The sequence below is a fragment of the Rutidosis leptorrhynchoides genome, chromosome 6, assembly GCF_046630445.1.
Source record: "Rutidosis leptorrhynchoides isolate AG116_Rl617_1_P2 chromosome 6, CSIRO_AGI_Rlap_v1, whole genome shotgun sequence".
NCBI classification, from domain to species: Eukaryota; Viridiplantae; Streptophyta; class Magnoliopsida; order Asterales; family Asteraceae; genus Rutidosis; species Rutidosis leptorrhynchoides.
The window spans coordinates 7,069,461-7,091,312 of record NC_092338.1 but is presented as its reverse complement, the minus strand read 5'-3'; positions in this window follow the sequence as shown (position 1 = coordinate 7,091,312).

Below are 21,852 nucleotides of genomic sequence, written 5' to 3'. Positions count from 1 at the left end.
TTCTTTGCGGATTTAAAATCTTATTTCTGGGAATACCCAGACCTATTTCGTGTTGGTGTGGATCAAATAATTCGCCGTTGTGTGTACGGACAAGAAGCTCAACAAATTCTTGAGCATTGCCATCAAGGACCAACCGGCGGTCATTTCGGACCAAACCACACTGCAAGAAAAATCCTTGAATCGGGCTTTTATTGGCCCACGATCTTTAAAGATGCCCATGATTTCGTTCGGACTTGTAACGCATGCCAACGAACGGGTAACATCACGAAAAAGGATGAGATGCCTCAGACCGGCATCCAAGTTTGTGAAATCTTTGACATTTGGGGAATCGATTTCATGGGACCCTTTCCAAGTTCACATAAGTGCAAGTACATACTAGTAGCCGTTGACTATGTATCCAAGTGGGCTGAAGCAAAAGCTTTGCCTACAAATGATGCTAGGGTGGTGGTAAACTTCTTGAAAAATCTCTTCTCACGCTTTGGGATCCCAAAAGCACTCATATCCGACCGAGGAACACATTTTACCAACAACCTTCTTGAAAAGGTGTTGAAGAAGTATGGCGTAACTCATCGTTTCTCTACTCCGTACCACCCGCAAACAAGTGGTCAAGTGGAGAACACGAATCGTGCCTTAAAACGCATACTTGAGAAGACGGTTAATAACAACCCTAAAATCTGGCAGCGCAAGTTAGATGACGCGTTGTGGGCTTTTAGGACTGCGTATAAAACACCAATAGGTACCACACCATTTAGACTTGTATACGGTAAAGCGTGTCATCTACCTGTTGAAGTTGAACACAAGGCGTATTGGGCTATGAGAGAATGTAATACTGACCTTGTACAAGCCGGAGAAAATAGGTTATCACAACTTAACGAACTAGATGAATTAAGATTACAAGCCTACGAAAATTCTAAAACATATAAAGAAAAAACTAAAGTATGGCACGATGCACGATTAAAAAAGAAAGAATTTGAACAAGGGGATAAAGTATTGGTATTCCAATCACGTTTCAAGTTTTCACCTGGTAAACTTAGATCCCGATGGAATGGGCCATATATAATAAAACAGTTTTTTCCATCTGGATATGCAGAGTTGTATGGTAAAGACGGTGGAACTTTCAAAGTGAACGGACACAGACTAAAGTTATACTTTGAAGAAATCAATACTACGGAAAGAGACGAAACCACCTTCTACCCTAAGGACAAATAAATTCAGGGTAACTCTAAGGTTTTAAACTCCATTCTCGATTTTTATTCTTATCTTTAAGAGTGGGGTTAGATTGGTCTTTCCCTAGCAGACCCTAAAGAACTAGTCTTCTCCCTCCATTCTACCTTTTTAATTTCTTTTTGTTTTTATTGTGTAATTTCAAGATGCGCAGTCAGTATATCTACAACCATTTCATTTTAAAGTGCGATAAGATTTTACCGAGGGATGTGGTGTTAGATATTAAGAAAAGATGCGATAAGGCGAGGAAAGAAGAAAGACAGAAACTAAATGAGACAAACTATGCAAGAGGAAAATCTAAATCAGCTAAAAGGCGTAGAGCACGTAATTTGGGTAAATGTGTGAAATGTGGAAAACCGACTCACTCTGGAGATTGCCCAAAGAACCAAACGGACTCTAATTACGAGTACGTAACCTTATGCCGAGAAGGGCCTTTAAAATGTGCAGAAGAAAACCTCTTAAACCAGCAAGGTTACGCCTACAAAGCAATGGGGAGCGAAATAATGCGACTCCACTACGAGGCGAGCCAACGAGGCTTCACTCTTTAAATCTTTTTCTCGCCAATTGTGTATTTGTGCAATTTTTTTTTTTTGTGTGTGTAATGTTTTGGTGTGTTTGGTTTGTTTTTGTTTATTGTATGTTCTATTAAAACGGTCTACCATTTAAAAGTGATGAACCTTGAGTTCAATATGTTTTCATTAAAAACGATAAATGTTAAGTGTTACAACTGAATTATCGTTTTTCAAATTGCACGAAATTTCTTATTGGATTCATAAGATATCTGTTAAATAGTAAACCACGAAAAAAAAAAAAAAAAAAATTCTTTCTACTAAATTGAGGTGAAACACCTTGAGTTTAACTTGTTTCTTTGAAAATGAAAATGTTAGGTGTCACAACTGAATTTTTATTTTTCAAAAATTGTACAGAATATTTGTTAAATTCTAAAAGTCTGTAGTAGATTGCAAAAATATACTCTTTTATCAATAACCGTAAAAATATATAACTTGTAAATCTTTGTCGTGGATAATGATAGGTTTGACAACCGAAATTAATCTCTACCTAGATGATAGGAAACAAAGTTTTAAGTTTGAAAATTAGTTGATTTAAGGGTATATAACAAAAATAGAGTGAATTTTTATTTATTTAATTTTTATTTTTCATGTACTTGTTTTTATTTTATTTACTTTCGATAAAACTATAAAAACTTTAAACTTTTAATTAATTGAATTTTATAAATTGAAATTAAAAATTTATAAACGGATTAAGATCAGGTGTAAAAACCGAATTTCCGTTACAAATATAAATTTATAAAAGATATTTTGAATTCAATTGATTTTAAGTTAAATAAAAATAGAGACAAAGCATACGCGAATCGTGTAGACCTACACGAAACGCGTGGAAGACAAAGCTTACGCGAAACGCGTAGACCTACGCGAAACGCGTAAGGTCAAAAGTAGCTGAACATAACAGACGGGCAGAGGGCTGTTCTTCACACACTCTCTTTCATTTTTTTTCTGCTGTGGACGAGAAGAAAGCACAAAAACTCGAAATTCGCACCAAATACTTAAATTAACACTCTCAATCTTCTCTAATTCTTCAATCTTTCATCATGCCAAGAGTGGTAAGGATTTTTAACCCATTTTTATTAGTGTTCTTCAAGTTTTTCATTATTTTTCTTTATAGTTATAATCCGAATTTTGTGCATGTTTTTGTTGATTTTTGCTTGATTATTGTTATATATATGTTGTTAGTAACATAATAAACCCGATTAGCATAAGAAATTGATGTTTAATTGGTGATTGAAAATTAGCGTTTATACAAAATTGGGGAAAATTGAGAAATTGAAACTGAGGTGTGTTAATTTGGTTGTAATTAGTTGTTTTTGAGTGTTTTGTTAGTAGATAGAACTTGTGAACATGATTTTGATTGCTTGATTGTGTGATTTTTAATTTTAGCCTAAATTTGTTAAGTTTTGTCATTTCTATGAATCAAGTATGCGTTTTAATGATGTTAAGGATGATTTAGAAGCTGAGATACGCGCAATGTGATTGAATTGAATTAGATATGCTTAGAAAAATTACGTGTTTTCACTTGTGAATTAAACTTTCTATATGAAACTTGATTTTTGATTTGTGATTTTTTGGTTTGTTTTTGCTTTGTTTTGAATTATAGAACTAAATCTTCCAAGTTTGTTGAATTAAATTGATTAAGGTGGTGTTGACAACAAAGTTGTTTGTTGAAATTAGAATCTTTGCTAACATTGACACATCCTATTGGGATGATCTCCTTGTTTTGAAAATGTTATGCAGGGACCAATTAGAATGAGGGCAGTAAACCAACAACAAGATCAAGTTACGCCCGAAATGGAACAACAGCTTTTGCAACTACACCCGATTCTTCAATTTCCTATGGAATTAAGCCAAAGGGTACAAAAAGTTAAGGATTTACTTACTCTGGTAAATCGAACAATCAATCAAGTTTGCATTGTTGATTGGACTCCCCTAGGTCCCCCAGTTAATTTAGATACACAGATAAAGAATACTTTAACCCAAAGCTACACGGATGAATTTGGGGTAATTAGGTATTTTAATGACTGGGAGAGATTATTTCGTTTGACTGCTCCTGTATATAGGGAATTGTGTTTAGAATTTTACTCTACTGTTAGGATGAATACCCGCCCCGCAACTGTCCAAGATACTAGTTTCCTACAATTCCGACTGGGTGGGGTTGATAGAGTAATGTCCCTAGGCGACATAACTATGGCCTTAGGGATTTATGAGGGTGATGATATGATTGCTCCAGGTTTTTGGGAATTTATATTTACAGGAGCTAGGTATTCAGGAGATTATGATTCTGTCAGCGTCTGGCGATCTTTTTCCGGAAGAAATTCATATACAGCAGGCCGAGAATCATACCTTAAGATCCAAGATATTCGCTATCGATTAATTCATAAATTTATAGCGAACACGATTAACCAAAGGGCATTCCTTACTACAGATAGGATTAATTATGTCGACCTTTGGTATTTGGATGTTATTAGAGATAGGGAAACTAATATTAGTATACCCTATGGAGTGGCCTACTTTTTGGCCAATGTAGGTAAGGGTGCTCGAGGAGACAGTGACATGTTGGGGGGTCACTATATCACGTGTTTGGCATCCTGGTTCGATATCAACCCGAACGACTTCACACCTCCAATCCAACCGATAAATCAACAGGTTCGCACCTTAGGATTGGATGTGTATAGGACATCTAAGGCCATACGTGTGAGGGCTGGGGTGATTAGTTTAAGGCCACAGGAAGTTGCGCCTCAGGAACCCATGGAAGAGGATGACGAACCCGAGAGGGAAGCCAGGAGGAGACGACGAGATACAGATCAGGCTAGCTCGTCTTATACAGGTACTTCTGATTTTGATATGCTCCAAAACTCATTTAACTCATTGAGTTTGGATGTACGTAACTCTTATCAAAACTGGGGAGTCAGATCAGAAGATCAGTACACGGCTTTATCTCGGCAGTTAGGGGACATTAGGCATACCCAATTAGACATCAGGCAGACCCAATTAGATCAATATAGTATGCTGTCCAACATCCGATATGATCAGAGGGGAATAGGAAATCAATTAGAGTGGGCGCACCAACAGGCATATTTATACGCGTCTAACCCACAATCATACGCACCCTCAGCCTTTCCATCATATCCCCCATGGCAGTCACCCAATGACCCTCTACCTCCACCATATGATCACAACGCCGCCATTGCCGCGAGTCAGGATGCATATAGGCGTTTCTACGAGGAACAACGCCTAAACGAGCAACGGCAACGACAGCAGCAGGAGGAGGGCGAACGAGGAGGCCCATATTGGAGCCCATTTGATTAGTTCTAGTTCTATTGTTTTGAACATTTACATTTTTATTTTTATGGTTTGTAATAACATATAATTGTGTGGTGTGTATTTTTACATTTTTATGTTTCTTATGTTTGATTATATTTTTGCAAGAAATTAGTGTGGGGTAAAATTGTTTTGTATGACTGAAGTACAACCCCATATCTTATATGTTTTTAACATGGTTTTGACAGGTACAAACGAAAATGCAATAAGATGAAACGAAACCAAACACGGATATGCATTGTGATACAAAAATTGGATACAATCATAGGTAAAACAATTTGAAAAAAAATTCAAATCGGTTAACAAAGGAAGTTCTAAAAACCTTACACTTTTTAAGCTCTCACATTTATATATTTTAATCTATTTTGTTGTAATGCGGGCATTCCAAAAAAAATAAGTGTGGGGTGGGGATATAAATTTTCGAGAACTTATAACTTGGTCATTTTTACGAAAATTGAGAAAATTTTGAAAAATTTTAAACAAATATACTTGTCAAAAACAGAAAGTATCATCGCTATACCCTAGAAAAACAAGTTATTTGATTAAAAACATATGAAAAGGTAAAACCAACTATAAGAAAGGATAAAAGAAAAAGAAAAAGAAAACACGTTTTTAAAATCTCAGAATGTGCAATTAAATCAATTTCAGCACAAAACTACAGATTGAGATTTGACAACTCATGGCTCATCAGGAATATCTGGATTTTCAAATTACGGAAACTTGTCTTAACAGACTTGTTATCCTTTTCAAAAAATCAAAATGTTTTAAAGAAAGATCCTGTTTTCCTTAGGATCAAATTTTTCATTCCATTGAAATCTATTGTCCCGTGTACCCAAAAGCGTGAGTATTCAGAAAAGCGTGTGTTTCATGAAATTGTGATTCGTGTTGGTGTGTATACTTCAAAGTGTGAGTGTGTATCAAGTGTGTGTTATACGAGAAAAGCGTGTGTTCAAATGTGTGCGTGTGTACTATATACAAATCTTAAACCAACTTTTGAAACACCCTTCAATTAGAACCACCATCATAACCAAACACTTCCGATTACCTCTCAACCAAATCATTACCTAAACCACCATCCATACTATTCAAACCACCCACCAAAATAAACAAATACAAAAAAAAAAAAACCTTTCAACCACAATTTCAAAATACCGATTAATCCGATTGCATACACGATATATCCACCGACGATTCAGAAACTTACGAAATATCACAATACATTTCGGTTCACCATATTAAGTTCTTACGAAATTGCATTGTCATTTACCATGTATTTTTCAAGTGAAGATATTTTAGTAAAAAAAAAAAAAAAAAAAAAAAAAAAAAAAAAAACTATATATATATATAACTATTTTCCTGTATCATTCCTATCTTACTCCTTCAACACCGGAGATTTGTAAAGGTTTGATACTTGTTCCGTGTCGCTATCATTACCAGATTAGCTGTGGATGACACCAAAACACTCACAATTGATAAGTGCTATCTCATCGCGTTCTCTGAACCGAGAAAGTATGTTTACCGGGGTAGTATGTTATCCGTGCGGTTGTTCAAAACCAGAATAACTTTGAATGCACATGACCTTATTAACTAAAATTTCGGAAAATGAGTCTAGTGTAAAAGCTAGCTTGTTATCCTGTTTAAAATGATAAAATATTTTCTTAAGGTCCAATTTTCCCTAAGGATCCAAATTTTTAAAACCCTAATCACGAGTTTCATGTTTGTTTCTGTTGTCAGAATTTCATTTCGTGTGGTGTGCGTGTGATCCAATAAATACTGTGTTGTGTAATATATTTTATATAGCGTGTGTTTCATTTCGTGTAGTGTGTGTTGTGTAATATATAATGTTCTAACTCTGTTAAAAGATGTAATTGCTTGAGGACAAGCAACGTTCTAGTGTGGGGTATTTTGATATTGCTCTAAACATACATATTATTCGACGCAATATCACTTATATTTCATAGGTTTTTATCATCTACAAAGACATTCAACGCGCATTTCACGAGAAAAATGACAAAAGTGGATAAGAGCTTACTATTTGAAGATTCGACGATAAAACGATAGTTTTAAACCAGATTTATATCAAGAAACGTTTATCCGAATGAAAGTACAAGATAAATGAAGAAAAGAAGTTCAAATGTAAAGTGCCAAGTCAGTACACGTCAACACGGAATCAACAAAGAACAACTGAAAAAGAAAAATGAAGAAAATTTCTGTTTACTCTTACACAAATCGTGTAGTGGTACACGAATCGTGTAGAATATCTGGTCTTACACGAATCGTGTAGCCATACACGAATCATGTAATGTTAGGCCAAAGTACTGTTCCGGATTTCCAGAAGGGGCGGCTGGCTTTATGGTTTTAAAACATTTCTTTTCAAGTGGTGCAGACTTTTGACTCAAACATTCAGCAAATGGACTAGCTTTTTGACCAACTAAACTTCACCAACTACTAATTTTTCAAGCATAAATATGGAGTACGTACAGAGATCAAGACACATATATTACACACAGGAGATTACAGCACAAAATTACTATACACATACTATTGTCACTTTTATTATCAGTATTATTTACATTTCAGTTTCAAAGTTCAATTATTAGGATTAGTTTCAAATATTAAGGGGGTATTGTTCGTGATAAAGGGTGTTATTGTACGCGTGAAAGGGGTGTTATTATTGTAATTTTTCTACCGTTTGAAGTTAATGCAAGTGAAGATATTTTAGTAAGTTTACTCTGTTAAAATTAGCGTTGTTATTATGTTTGCATATCTATATTTTTATGTCTACCCTAGTGTAATGAATAGCTAAATTTCCCTAGTGTTTGCTTAAATGTAGAGCCCCTAGTAAAATGGATTGTTACCATCTGTAAAAGTTAAAATGTAACTTTAGTATTTTTAATATTGAGCCTAGTTAAAAAGAACCATTTTTATGTAATTAGGTATTTAACCCTTGCCACTTAATTTATTAAATTCAAATAACGAAAGTTATTTTTATTTACATAAATTAAGCTTCAACATTAAAAGTGATCTAGACGAATTTATGGATAATTTATTAACACCAATTTAGAAATAAACTTCGGTGGTTTGGGTGATATCAATAAATTACATGACAGTGAAATTATAAAAAGGGAAACCGTTATAATTTGGGTATTGGCGAAGGTCAAAACTAGGCTAGGTCTCAATTTAAATACTTGGGGAATAGTAGCTTTCTAAAAAGAATCCGATGAAAATTAGATTTTATTTAGTTAAGTTGTAACCTTATGTTTATTCGAGAGAAAAATGTAAAGTTTGATACTAGAACATTTTAATAGGGCGTAAAACTTAAAACAATCCATGGACCTAGGGGTGACACAATTAAGTAAACACTCCCATTTATCTTATTTATATTTGTTATAAAAGTATTATTATTATTATTTACGATTTACCATTTTAAAATATTAGAAAAATACATAAAAACATTTAATTTTCGTAACAGTTAAGTTGTCACATATTTTTACACGTACACGAATCGTGTATCATCACACGAATCGTGTAAGGCTAAAACGCGGCTACAGTACAGCTAGGTTAAAATTAGGGTTTTTGTTATTTAATTATATTTATATTTAGGTTATTAGTTATTTTAGTTATTTTAATTAAGTTAATTAGTTAAAGTTATTTAAAATACTTAAAATACATGTTTTAATCCTAAAATTAGTATTACTTATTATAGGTTTATAAATTGTAATTAGTTTATAATTAGTAAATTAATTAAATTCCTTTTAATTTGTATTAGTTTTACTAAAAATGCATTTTAGTTAATTTAAATAAGTTTCTATTGTAATTGCTCAAAACAAAATTCTAAATATATAGTTTCATTAAAAATTACTATTTTACTAATTACCATTTAGTAACATAATTAATGCATCATAATTAGTTTATTTTCATTTAGTTCCTTTTTAAGTTAATTTTTGTAATCTTGTAATTTTATTTAGTAAATTAGTTTTAGTTATTTTCTTTTACTGTTATTTTACAATTGCCTAATCCAAAACCCCCTTTAATTAAGTTTGACATCAAAGACTATTAAAAACCATTAAACACTCCATCTCCCTGTGGAACGAATCGGATTTACCAACAAACTAAACTACACGGATAGGACTAGTTGCCTATATATATGTGTGAAATCAACCTGAAATCAATAAAATACCACATATACAATAAATCAATTCGTGTAACAAAACAACTCAAATCCGTTCATAAATAAAGGTTACGTTTCCGCAATCAACTTTTTGGCGCCGCTGCCGGGGAGTTGGCAGTAAATAAATAGATAATTTTTCTGGTTCGTAGTAATAGTTGGATTTGTACGTGGAACGGGTTGTTGGATCACCAATTTTATTGGTCTTTGAAGGATCCTGCCCCTCTGCTGCATCTTTTGGCTATTCAAAACGTGGGCAAAATCAGAAGGAAAATCTGTTTGTTTAAGGGTTTTTATCATTGTTTTTATGTTATTCGATCCTCTCGAGGAAATTCATTTCCAAGAAAGTTTAAAGTTTTTGAATAAATCCTTTAATTCTTTGTACAATTTCCCAAATTGTATGATCCGTTCAATCCTAAACTCGTTAAACTTAATCCGGAACCTCAAAGAATTAATAAAGGACAAAAACAACAAAAAGAAATAGGAAGTACTAGTAATTTTAAAACACCGAAAAACACTAAAAAAAAAAAAAGAGAAACAAGTAGGTAACCCTAGATAAACCTTTAGTGAAGTGATCTCATAATAGAAATTAATGTATGAACTTACGTTCCTCCAACGCTGAATTAACTCCCTCACATCCTGAACCCGAAAGAAAATTCCACGAACGCTTAAGAGCTCAAGAAGTAGAATCTCTTGCTAAAAATTTAGAGTCACTTTTCTTAGAATCCGACTCTGAACCAATAATTCAACCAATCATCGAGCCGATTATTAAAGAAGAAGAAGAAATGGCTGATACAAATCAAACGATGGAAGCATTAATGAAGGCCACAAGAAAAGGTCAAGGCCACGCAATCATCCAACCCACGATGAGTGATGGCTTTGAAATAAAAGGTCAATTTTTACACATGGTAACTAATACATGTCAATTCGGTGGAGCCCCAAATGAGGATGCTAACGAGCATCTTCGTAAGTTTGTAAGCATTTGCAAGCTTTTCAAAATCAAAGATGTCACCGATGAAGTTGCATGTTTAAAAATCTTTCCATGGTCCTTAAAAGATGATGCAAGAGATTGGCTAGACTCATTACCAGAAGGTTATATTGAAAACTGGAATGATATGATGGATAAATTTTTGTCAGAATTCTTTCCTGCTTCAAAAGCAGCAAAATTACAAAGTGACATAAATCACTTTAAACAAAAGCCTAATGAAACTCTTTATGAAGCTTGGACCCGATTCAATAAAATGCTTCGAATATGTCCTCAACACGGGTTGAATACATTCCAAAAGGTCCAAATATTCTATAAAGGAGTCAATGTGGCAACTAGAAAAGATATAGATGTTGCAGCCGGAGGTTCGATCATGAAGAAAACATCTGAAGACGCTCACACAATCATTGCTGATTTAGCTTCCCATTCTCATAATTGGCATCAAGAAATAGAATTTTCTAGATCATCAAATGTTGCTAGTATTGAAAGCAATGATGAAATTGCTTCTTTAAAAGTTCAAATACCAAATCAAGCAAGGCAAATCGAGAAAGTAACCAAGGAAATGCATGCTATCAGAGTAGGATGTGAACTGTGCCAAGGTCCCCATCTTACTAGAGATTGTGATCAAAGTACAATGGAAGAACAAGCAAATTTCTTAGGATACTTACGAAAAGGTGAAATGAACTTCAGTGATTTTCCAGCTATAGAAGCAAACAACCGAAAATATCCTCTTATAAACAGCTATCAAGTAGGAGGACCTTCAGGATCAAATAATAATAACTATCAAAATAATAATAACTATCAAAATAATAAGTTTGTAAAATTTTGTATAAAAGTTTGAACGCGATATATATATATATATATATATATATATATATATATATATATATATATATATATATATATATATATATATATATATATATATATATATATATATATTTTTAATCAGTTTTTTCATATGGAATTGTAGTAGTTGAATTGTATATTAGCTACTAAGTATGAACTTAACGGGTAGGTACTACCCGAATTAAAAATTATAAAATGCTAATATGAAGAAAAAGCTTTTATAAATAAGTTCATATTATGCTACGAAATACTATTGACTACTCTTAAAATTCTATATGATTAACTCAATTCTTTTGGCTATTTTTGAAGGAAATGGCACCGACTACTCGACACACCATGAATATGAGCGAAGAAGAATTTCGTACCTTTCTTGCTGCTAACATAGCCGCAGTGGAACTAATTCCACAAGGAATCGTGTAGGATGCTCCTACAAAGAATTCATTACCTGCAAACCTCTAGAATTCGATGGAACCGAGGGTCCAACCGGATTAAAATGGTGGACCGAGAAGGTCAAATCGGTGTTTGCCATAAGTAAGTGCACTGAAGAAGACAAAGTAAAGTACGCTAAGCATACCTTCACAGGTACTGCGCTAACATGGTGGAACACCTATCTCGAGCAGGTGGGACAAGATGCTGCTTACACACTACCGTGGTCAGCATTCAAACACTTGATGAACGAGCAGTACCGTCCCAGAAACGAGGTCAATAAGCTCAAGGTAGAGCTTAGATGATTACGAACGCAAGGATTCGACATTACCACGTACGAACGACGATTCACAGAGTTGTGCCTATTGTGTCTAGGAGTGTTCGAAGATGAAGAAGTGAAGATCGACACATTTGTAAAAGGGTTACCAGAAAGGATTCAAGAAGATGTGAGTTCACACGAGCCCGCTTCCATACAAAAGGCAAGTCGAATGGCTCACAAACTCATAAACCAAATTGAAGGAAGAATTAAAGAGCAGGCGGCTGGAGAGGCCAAAACAAAGGAAGGTAAGAGGAAGTGGGAAGATACCAGCGACAAAAGTCACCAGTATAACAATAATAATAATCAAAACTACAATCGCACCATTTTTCACAACAATAAACGCAACAACAAACGTCCCAACAACAACCACTATAACAACCGTCCCAACAACTATAACAACCACAACAATAACAAGCCCAATAACAATCTCAATAACAACAATGGCAACAAAAACCAGAAAACTCCATGCAAAAGGTGTGACGGATACCATCCGGATAAGTACTGTGTTGTAGTGTGTACCAAGTGTAACAGAAGCGGTCATGGTACAACAAAATGTGACTTCTATGGACCGACGACCTATAAAAATAATAAAATAAATAATTCTATTATTTGTTACGGATGCGGAAAGCCGGACCATTTCAGCAAATCATGCCCAAACCAAGGGAATAATAATGGGCAAGGCCGTGGAAGAACCTTCAACATCAACTCAACAGAAGCACAGGAAGACCCGGAGCTTGTTACGAGTACGTTTTTTATTGACGATACACCTGCTTATGTTTTATTTGATTCGGGCACGGCATAGAAGCTATATGAGTAGAGATTTTTGTGCTAAATTAAGTTGCCCTTTAACACCTTTGGATAATAAGTGCTTACTCGAATTAGCGAACGGTAAATTAATTAAAGCCGATAAAATATGCCAGAATCGAGAAATTAAATTGGTTAGCGAAATGTTTAAGATTGATTTGATACTAGTAGAGTTAGGGAGTTTTGATGTGATAATTGGCATGGACTGGTTGAAAGAGGTGAAAGCAGAGATCGTTTGTTACAAAAATGCGATACGCATTATGCGCGAGAAGAGAAAACCCTTAATAGTGTACGGAGAAAAGAGCAACGCGAAGCTAAATCTTATTAGCAATTTGAAGGCACAAAAGCTAATGAGAAAAGGTTGCTATGCTGTGCTAGCATACGTCGAGAAAGTACAAATCGAAGAAAAGAACATCAATGATGTTCCCATCGGAAAAGAATTTTCCGATGTATTTCCGAAAGAATTACCGGGAATACCTCCACATCGATCCATTGAATTTCAATTAGACCTTGTACCAGGAGCTGCACCAATAGCTCGTGCTCCATACAGACTCGTACCCAGCGAAATGAAGGAACTCCAGAGCCAATTACAGGAACTTTTAGAGCGTGGTTTCATTCGACCAAGCACATCACCGGGGGGAGCTCCTGTTTTGTTTGTCAAAAAGAAGGATGGTACATTCAGGTTGTGTATCGACTACCGAGAGTTGAACAAACTTACCATCAAGAACCGTTATCCATTACCGAGAATCGATGACTTATTTGATCAACTACAAGGCTCATCAGTTTATTCAAAGATCAATTTACATTATGGATATCATCAGATGTGGTTGAAGAAGGATGATATTCTAAAGACTGCTTTTAGGACGCGTTACGGTCATTATAACTTTATGGTTATGCCGTTTGGATTGACTAACGCACCAACAGTGTTCATGGACCTCATGAACCGGGTGTGTGGACCATATATTGACAAGTTTATCATTGTTTTTATCGATGACATACTTATTTACTCAAAGAATGATTAAGAGCATGGGGAACTTTTGAGAAAAGTGCTAGAATTGTTGAGGAAGGAAAAATTGTATGCTAAGTTTTCAAAGTGTGCATTTTGATTGAAAGAAGTTCAGTTCCTCGGTTACATAGTGAACAAAGAAGGTATTCAGGTTGATCCATCAAGGATTGAAACCGTTGAAAACTGGGAAACCCCGAAAACTCCGAAGCATATACGCCAATTTTTAGGACTAGCTGGTTACTACAGAAGATTCATCCAAAATTTTTCCAAAATAGCAAAACCCTTGACTATATTAATGCATAAAGGGAAGAAATTTGAATAGAAGGATGAGCAAGAGAAAGCGTTTCAATTGTTGAAGAAAAAGCTAACTACGGCACCTATATTGTCATTGCCTGAAGGGAACGATGATTTTGTGATTTATTGTGACGCTTCGAAGCAAGGTATTGGTTGTGTATTAATGCAACGAAAGAAAGTAATTGCTTACGCGTCTAGACAATTGAAGATTCACGAGCAGAATTATACGACTCACGATTTGGAATTGGGCGCTGTTGTTTTTGCATTAAAAACATGGAGGCAGTACTTATATGGGGTCAAAATTATCATATATACCGATCACAAAAGTCTCTAACATATATTTGATCAGAAACAACTGGATATGAGACAATGCAGGTGGATTGAGTTGTTAAATGATTACGATTTTGAGATTCGTTACCACCCGGGGAAAGTGAATGTGGTAGCCGACGCTTTGAGTAGAAAGGACAGAGAACCTATGCGGGTGAAAGCTATGAATATAATTATTCATACTAACCTTACTACTCAAATAAAGGAGGTGCAACAAGGAGTTTTGAAAGAGGAAAATTTGAAGAATGAAACATCTTAATATTTGGGAAACATCTTAATATTCGGGAAGACGGAACCCGGTATAGGGCGGAAAGAATTTGGGTACCAAAGTTTGGAGATGTGAGAGAAATGGTTCTTAGGGAAGCGCATAAAACCAGATATTCAATACATCCCGGAGCGGGAAAGATGTACAAAGATCTCAAGAAACACTTTTAGTGGCCGGGTATGAAAGCTGATATTGCTACATATGTAGGAGAATGCTTAACTTGTTCTAAAGTTAAAGATGAACATCAGAAACCATCAGATCTACTTCAATAACCCAAAATTCCAGAATGGAAATGGAAAAACATTACCATGGATTTCATTACTAAATTGCCAAGGACAGCAAGTGGTTATTATACTATTTGGGTAATAGTCGATCGTCTCACCAAGTCAACACACTTTCTGCCAATGAGAGAAGATGATAAAATGGAGAAATTGGCACGACTATACTTGAAAGAAGTAGTCTCTAGACACAGAATACCAATCTCTATTATCTCTGATAGGGATGGTAGATTTGTTTCAAGGTTTTGGCAGACGTTACAACAAGTATTGGGAACTCGTCTGGACATGAGTACTGCCTATCATCTAAAAACTGATGGACAGAGTGAAAGGACGATACAGACACTTGAAGACATGCTACGAGCATGTGTTATTGATTTTGGAAACAGTTGGGATCGACATCTACCATTAGCAGAATTTTCCTACAACAACAGTTACCACTCGAGTATTGAAATGGCGCCATTTGAGGCACTTTATGGTAGAAAGTGCAGGTCTCCAATTTGTTGGAATGAGGGGGGGATAGACAAATTACAGGTCCAGAGATAATCCAAGAAACTACCGAGAAGATTATTCAAATTCAACAACGGTTGAAAACTACCCAGAGTCGACAAAAGAGCTACGCAGACAGTAAAAGAAAAGATATAGAATTTGAAATTGGCGACATGACCATGCTTAAAGTATCACCTTGTAAAGGTGTTGTTCATTTTGGAAAATGGGGAAAACTAAACTCGAGATACATTGGGCCATTCTAGATTATTGATCGTGTTGGACCAGTAGCTTATCGACTTGAATTACATCAACAATTAGCCGGCGTACATAATAATTTTCACGTCTCGAATCTGAAGAAATTCTTAGCCAAAGAAGATCTCACTATTCCTTTAGACGAAATCCAAATCAATGAAAAACTTCAATTCAATGAAGAACCCATCGAAATAATGGATCGTGAGGTTAAACGACTTAAGCAAAATAAAATACCAATCGTTAAGGTTCGATGGAATGCTCATAGAGGACCCGAGTTCACCTGGGAACGTGACGATCAGATGAAGAAGAAATACCCACACTTATTTCCGGATGATGCGTCAACACCTCCACACGCTTAAAATTTCGGGACAAAATTTATTTAACGGGTAGGTAGTGTAGTGACCCGAACTTTTCCATGATTATATATTAAATGAGAACTATATTTACATGAATAAATGTTTCCAACATGTTAAGCAATCAAATTTGTTAAGACTTGATTAATTGAAATGAGTTTCATGTAGATAATTGACCACCCAGTTGTCCGGCGATTCACGAACGTTAAAACTTGTAAAAACGACATGACGATATATATATTGATATATATATATATATATATATATATATATATATATATATATATATATATATATATATATATATATATATAACATGATATTATGATAAGTAAGTATCTCACAATGTATATTGACAAAGAGTTTTATGCATAAAATGAAACTACTGAATTAAAGAAACTCGAAACGATATATACAACGATTATCGTTATAACAATGTTTTAATTAAAATAAATACATATGTATTGTATTAATATATTAATACACTATGTTAACATGATAAAATGATAATTAATTATATCATTAAGTGTATTAACAATGAACTACACGAGTAAGATGAGACTACTAACTTAAGAATTTCGAAACAATATATATATGTAACGATTATCGTTGTAATAGTATTTTAACATATATACATGATATTAAGATATAATCATACACCATGTTATCATGTTAACATAACAATTTAACATCTCATTTAAGTATAATAACAATGGATTAATTACATTTGACAAGATCGTTAACTTAAAGGTTTCGAAACAACACTTACATGTAACGACTAACGATGACTTAACGACTCAGTTAAAATGCATAAACATGTAGTGTATTAAGATGTATGAATACACTTTTGTAAGACTTCAAGACACATATCAAAACACTCATACTTATCAAAGTTGGTTACAATTACATTTCCATTCATTTTCATCAACAATTCTACTCGTATTCATTCAGTATTCGTACCTGTATCATACACAGCTTCTAGACGTACTTACTATGGGTATATACCAATAGGAACTAGCATGGGATTCCACTTTTGATTATGTAATGCATAACTAATCAAATTTAACTTTTACCATGAACTAGTCAACTAACTAGAACTCATTTTAACCCCACTCACCACTCACCACTTACCACTCATCATTCACTCCATTTCATTCCAATTTTCTTTCCAATTCTCTCTCAAAACACACACACTCTTCCATGAATGTCTAAACTACTATTTTTCCAGCAAGGAATCATCAAATACAAGTTTTGGTTATTATCTATAATCATCATAAAAACAACTACTCAAGAACACTTCGAAAACCCTTTCAAGTTCAATAGTTTACTTCCAAGCTTTCTAATCCATTCCAAATAATCATCCAAGATCAAGAAACCTTTATTATTTACAGTAGGTTATCTCTCTAATTCAAGGTAGTACTCATATTCAAACTTTGATTCAATTTCTATAACTATAACAATCTTAATTCAAGTAGAAATCTTACTTGAACTTGTTTTTGTGTCATGATTCCACTTCAAGAACTTTCAAGCCATCCAATATCCTTTGAAGCTCTAGATCATTTCTTGTCATTTATAGTAGGTTTACCTACTATACTTGAGGTAGTGATGATGTTCATAACATCATTCGATTCATATATATATATATATATATATATATAACTATCTTATTCGAAGATTATAACTCGTAATCACTAGAACATAGTTTAGTTAATTCTAAAGTTGTTCGCAAACAAAGTTAATCCTTCTAACTTAACTTTTAAAATCAACTAAACATGTTCTATATCTATATGATATGCTAACTTAATGATTTAAAACCTGGAAACACGAAGAACACCGTAAAACTGGACATACGCCGTCGTAGTGAAACCGTGGGCTGTTTTGGGTTGGATAATTAAAAACTATGATAACCTTTTATTTAAAAGTTGTTCTAGGAAAATGATATTGCATATGAACATGAAACTATATCCAAAAATATTGGTTAAACTCAATACAGAAATATGTTTTCAAAATGGTCATCTAGACGTCGTTCTTTCGACTGAAATGACTACCTCTTACAAAAATGACTTGTAACCTGTAACTCCGACTATAAACCATCACTTTTTCTATTTAGTTTCATAAACTCAAGTTCGATACGAAACCATAACACTTTGATTCACTCAAAACGAATTTAAAACGAAGAAGTTATGGGTAAAACAAAATTGGATAATTTTGCTTGTTTTAGCTACGTGAAATTTGTAACAAATCTATACTAACCATAACTTAACTAACTTATATTATATTATACATGTATTCTAACATATATTATGTAATCTTGATAGACCATAGACACGTATACAATGTTTTGACATATCATATCGACGTCATCTATATATATTATTTGGAACAACCATAGACACTCTATATGCGGTAATGCTCGAGTTAGCTATATAGGTTTGAGGTTGATTCTAAAATAATATATATACTTTGAGTTGTGATTGAGTCTGAGACTTGTATACACTGGGTCGTGGATTGATTCGAGATAATATATATCGATTTATTTCTGTACTACTAACTCTGGACAACTAATTGTGGACTACTAACATTGAACTGTTAACTTAACAAATCTAAATCATTAAAACGTAATAAAATATGGTATGAATATATTTCTATCATACTTTGATATATGTATATATTTGTTATAGGTTCGTGAATCGACCAGTGGCCAAGTCTAATTCTCGACGAATTAAGAATCTGTGAAAGTGAGTTATAGTCCCACTTTTAAAATCTAATATTTTTGGGATGAGAATACATGCAGTTTTATAAATGTTTTACAAAATAGGCACAAGTAATTGAAACTACATTCTATGTTAAATTGCTATACCGGATATCGCCCTTGTTGAACTTGGTAACCCATGAATTAGTGTTTATTATAATTGCCACTAATTGACGCGAATCCTAAAGGTAGATCTACGGGCTTTGACAAGCCCCAGTCAGAGAATTTGAACTGCTTTAGTACTTCAATTTTTTCTCTACAGACGAGTGGTTCTGTTTTGGGGATATTCTAGATGCATTTTTGTTAAATTCGGTTACCATGTGTTCAAACATATGAATGATTTTTATACAGATGGTTATTTATGAAGAATTAAATCTTGTGGCTTATTATTACGATTTGATAAATATAGGTTAAAGCTATAACTCACCAACATTTTTGTTGACGTTTTAAGCATGTTTATTCTCAGGTGATTATTATGAGCTTCCGTTGTTGCATGCTAAATTAAGGACAAGAATTGAAGTCAGCATGCTTGTAACATATTGTTTAAAAACTGCATTCAGAGATTTAAATCGATGTGTAATATTATTGTAAACCATTATGTAATGGTCGTATGTAAAACGTTATATTTTAGATTATCATCACTTGATAATCTACGTTATGCTTTTAAACCTTTATCGATAAAATAAAGGTTATGGTTTATGTTTAAAATCGAATGCAGTCTTTGAAAAACGTCTCATATAGAGGTCAAAACCTCGCAACGAAACCAATTAATATGAAACGTTTATAATCGATATGAACGGGACATTTCTGCTTTGGAGGTTATGGGTACATTTCGGGGGTACACTTGAGAGGTCAAACTAGTGTTTATCATCTCCGTTGCGTCTTCATACTTTCCTGCAATATTGAATCTCAATATTGATACGTGAGCACTCATAACTTAACTTTTATATATTGATAGTGTATTCCTGACTAGTGCTCGAGTATATATGATTATGCATGCTTGTATGTTTAATTTCGTCGTTAAATAGTTTAGAATAGATCATGAATTTAATACATATGTTACTAGGATAAGGTATATGATATGCATGTCGTTGGAAAGCTGGCGAAAAATCCATAACTTTTCATTTAAATATCGAATGGTTTCGATGAACGGATTAGAAGTTATAGTCAACTGAATTTTAGTATTATTGTTAAAATGATTATTATGATTATTATTATTGTCGTTATTATTATTATTATCTAATAATAATAATAATAATAATAATAATTATTATTATTATTATTATTATTATTTATATTATCATTATTAATATATGTACCATTATTCAAAAATCGTTATTGTTATTATTATTATTATTGTTATTATCATCAAAAATTATTTTTAATATTATCATCATCATTATTATAATTACTAGTATTATTATTAATATTATTATAATACTTATTAGTATCATTATCTTTAAAACTAATATTAGTATTATCTAATTATTATGATTGCGATTATTATCATTATTATGAATGCGATATAAAAGAGGATTAAAAACTATTAAACAAATCGATTAAGAAACAATGAGTATATGTACCATGATGAATAAAAATATTGTAAGTTATTGATTTAGATAAAAATATCATTTTCATTATTTTTATCATTATTATTATTAAAAGTATTATTAATATTAAAACTATCATTTTTTACAAAAATTATTATTTATAGGAATATCATTGTTAATATAAAATATCATTATGATTATCATTTTAGTATTATTATCAATAAAACTTTCATTTTATCATAATATTATTTTTAGTAAATATAAATATTGTTAGTAGTAGAATAATAATAATTATTATTACAAAATAATACAACTTTTAATTACTATTGTTATTATTGATATTATTTTATCAAATAAATATGTGATACAAAGATATTTTACTACGTGTAATATAATTATATTAATAATACCTATCATATTATTTTTATAATATTAAATGAACTTTATAAATTTTATTACTTAAGATATATAAAAGTATTTTTTTATTATATAAATTTTAATATAAATGTTTATTTATTAATAAATGAATTATATTATTTACTCTAATAAAATCTGCTAAAAATATTTAAATATATAAAACGACTATATTTAAACTATATAATAATCATGTATGGATTTTGGAAGTTATTTTGGTCAAGATGACTTTTGTTGACTTTTGCATATTAGTCTCGAGCATTAGGATTGTGATATACTACGACTTGACCTAAATTGATTAACAGATATTGACCAACATACAAATATATATACTTAATTTAGGTTCGTGAATTCGAGGCCAACCTTGCACTTGTTCAATGCCATCATATGCTTAATTACTACGAAATACAGTATTGTGAGTTTCATTTGCTCCCTTTTTAAATGCTTTTGCAATATATATTTTTGGGACTGAGAATACATGCGCTGTTTTTATAAATGTTTGACGAAATAGACACAAGTACTCAAAACTACATTCTATGGTTGGATTATAGACCGAATATCACCCGTTTAGCTTGTTAACCTAAGAATTAGGGAACATTACCCCTAATTGACGCGAATCCTAAAGATAGATCTATGGGCCTAACAAACCCCATCCGAGGTACGGATGCTTTAGTACTTCGACTTATTATTATACAGAAGAGAGGATTCTCTTTTGGGGATATTCTATATGCATCTTGTTAATGTCGGTTACCAGTGTTCACCATATGAATGATTTTATCTTTATGCAGACGAGAGGATTCTGCTATTGGAGTTATGTTTATAAAAAGAAAATCTATTAAAATTATGGAATGATTGATTATGATAAACCTATAAACTCACCAACCTTTTGGTTGACACTTTAAAGCATGTTTATTCTCATGTATTAAAGAAATCTTCCGCTGTGCATTAGCTCAATTTAAGGATATTACTTGGAGTCATTCATGGCATATTTCAAAAGACGTTACATTCGAGTCATTGAATTCAACAAGATTATTATTAAGTCATTGATAGTTTGATATAATATGAAATGGTATGCATGCCTGTTAACTTTCGATGTAATGAAAGTTTGTCTTTTAAAAACGAATGAAATATTTGTAAAATGTATCATTTAGAGGTCAAATACCTCGCGATGAAATCAACTATTGTAAATCGTTTATAATGTATATGA